This window comes from Lynx rufus, unplaced genomic scaffold, assembly GCF_022079265.1.
Source record: "Lynx rufus isolate CCGP_SWC_20201006 ecotype Redwood Valley unplaced genomic scaffold, mLynRuf1.p SCAF_3, whole genome shotgun sequence".
Classification (NCBI taxonomy): Eukaryota; Metazoa; Chordata; class Mammalia; order Carnivora; family Felidae; genus Lynx; species Lynx rufus.
This window is the reverse complement of record NW_025814845.1, coordinates 184,325,518-184,328,214: the sequence shown is the minus strand read 5'-3', so window position 1 is coordinate 184,328,214 and position 2,697 is coordinate 184,325,518. Positions and strand designations below refer to the sequence as shown.

Sequence of the window (2,697 nt, the reverse complement as noted above, 5' to 3'; positions counted from 1 at the left end):
AAGACAGAATTTCAGCTAGTTTGTGTCTCTATCAATAATGAAGCAGGCCACTCTCACTGGTTTCACATCTTGCTAACAAAGAAGGTAAGCAGGGAGGACTCCAGCTTATCTACTAGTCCTAAACGGAAGTCAAGGTGTTCTGGCTTGTGTCCAGAAACTTTATCAAGATCCTAATTATAAAGGATGGGTTCAACTCAAAGTCACAGATAATCCTGTTTGGCCTCCAGCCATGGTCTCCACCTGAAATAAACACTGAGATTCAGAACCACTTGAAAAGAGCCCTTCAGAAATTTCCTTTGCCCCACCATGTCTCCTTCCATGCTTGTCTGCACCTTAACCACCACGGCACCTATTTTAACTGAATGGTTCTTCAAATGATAAAGTAGAATACCAGCTTATAATAAGAAGGTCTTTGCCCATGGGCCCTTCTGTTCGCAGAGAATGGAAGACTAACTGAGCTGATCAATATTATAGTCTTAAGCGTGTGAGAAATGGACAATATAATGCTGCTAACTGGCATCATTCTACGTGCTAAGTAATAGGAAGAATGTATGTCTGCCATCAATTATGAATAGGAATTCATACTGTGCAGCCTACTATTCAAAGCCACAGTAACTTTATTTTTATAAAGTTGTAAATCATGATTTTATTTCAGAAAAGGGATTTTTGACTAGCTTTAGAAAGAACATGACACAATGTGAAAGTGGACGTTTAATAAATACTTCTTTCTGCACTGCACACAGGGAACAGGTAATAAATGCTGTTGTCTGACTTGATAATGGTGATGCCTTACACAGTGGAGAGACAATTAATGAATGTTCTTTGATTGATGAAGACACAAGCAGTACAAACATGGATGTTTCTTTGTCAGTTTTCACCCAAATAGTTCTGAACAAAAGCAAAATGTGCTTCAGCCACAGAAGGAACCTAAGACGCTGAAATATTAGAATCTTTCTGGTTGTTATGTGTTTCATCTTAATAATAGATATTTACATATTATTTATTATACACGAGGGACAGCTGTTCTAAGTGCTATAGACATATTAAGTTGCTTAATCCTCAAAGCCACCCTAATGATGCTGATGCTGATAATAATAATAATAATAACAACAACAACAACAACAATAGGGATGCCTCGGTGGTTCAGTCAATTAAGCCTCCGACTTCAGCTCAGGTCATGATCTCACAGTCCGTGAGTTCAAGCCCATGTCGGGCTCTGTGCTACCAGCTCAGAGTCTGGAGCCTACTTCAGATTCTGTTTCTGCCTCTCTCTGCCCCTCCCCTGCTCACAATCTGTCTCTGTCTCTCTCAAAAATAAGTACACATTTAAAAAATTTAAAAAATAATAATTCACTATGATGTTTCCTGCTTTTATAGATGAAAAACAAAAAGCACAGAGAGGTATCTTGCTCAGGGTTACAGCAGTTTTCACTTTGGGCCAATTACATAGAGTACTGCAGTGAACATTCATTTACGAATACACACACACATGTTGAGGGAACATATTTTCTGTTGGGTATATTTTAGATGTGAAATTACTGGGTTATGGGACATACCTATGGCCATTTTTTTTTTTATGGAATGCTTCACGAATTTGCGTGTCATCCTTGCGCAAAGGGCCATGCTAATCTTCTCTGTATCGTTCCAATTTTAGTATATGTGCTGCCGAAGCGAGCACGGCCATTTTTAATACATATTGCTAGATGATCTTCCTAAGTGATACTGTCTGAGAATTTTAGTCGTGCCACATTCTTACCAACACTTGATACTGTCTGTATTTTTCATTTTAGACATTCTGGTTAAGTATACAGTGAAATGTCATGTGGTTTTAATTTGAATTTCTCTGATGAGTAATGAAGTGTTGATGCATTTATTGGTCATTTGAACATTCTTTTTCTCTAAGTGCCAGTTAAGTGCTTTGCCCAGTTTTGTCAGTTCTCTCAAAACTCATCTGTACGTTCCACACAATCCCACTTTACATCTCAGCAATATGTATGTGTGTGTATATAAATTAACAAGAAAACTGCAGAAATCATATGGAAATGCAAGCATTCAAGCAGAGTCAAGGACATTTTACATTACCAGATGTAATTATAAAGTTAGAGTAATTAGCTCGTTGTGGAATAGGCTACTGATTAGACAGACCAATAGAGAAGAATAGGGAATGTGTACTTATGACAAAAGTGACAGTGGGGATTTCAATACATAGTTCTGGTTCAGGATGGAGGAGATGAGGGAGCAAGGAAAAAAAAAGGCAACTTTTTAATGGAAAAATCTTTATCAATAGTAGAAACTGATTACAATGAGATCTTATTTTTTTAAATAAATAATGTGAATAAATTTTGCAAACAACAAAGCACTGGGTAGGTAATACTTGTTACTATTATTCAAAAGAGGAGGAGACCACTGCAATAAACTTTAGCATCAGACAGAGACCTACTAGGTTTCCTCTACTTTTTTCCTGTCCTTTTGTCCCTTAAAACTATATTTTCAGAACATAGTCTAGTACAGAAGATGTGAATTGACTTCCTAAAGCAAATCTCGGCAGAAAAGGCACACCATTCTGCTATTCCACCTGATCTAAACTCATCACTGAATTTCAACAGTTCCTTGGAAAGTTTCAGAATCTCTCTCTGCCTATAATGGAGACCAAACATATTTTAGAAAACCATTCTTGATTTCCCTAATGAAGGACAT

General features: G+C 37.2%; 1 non-coding gene across 1 annotated transcript; it reads right to left on the bottom strand.

Annotated features, from left to right (window-relative positions):
• Positions 1-1,570: 1,570 nt before the first annotated feature.
• Positions 1,571-1,678, bottom strand: LOC124521374 (U6 spliceosomal RNA). The gene has a single exon (XR_006964473.1). It is a non-coding gene; the product is annotated as a U6 spliceosomal RNA (small nuclear RNA).
• Positions 1,679-2,697: the final 1,019 nt, after the last annotated feature.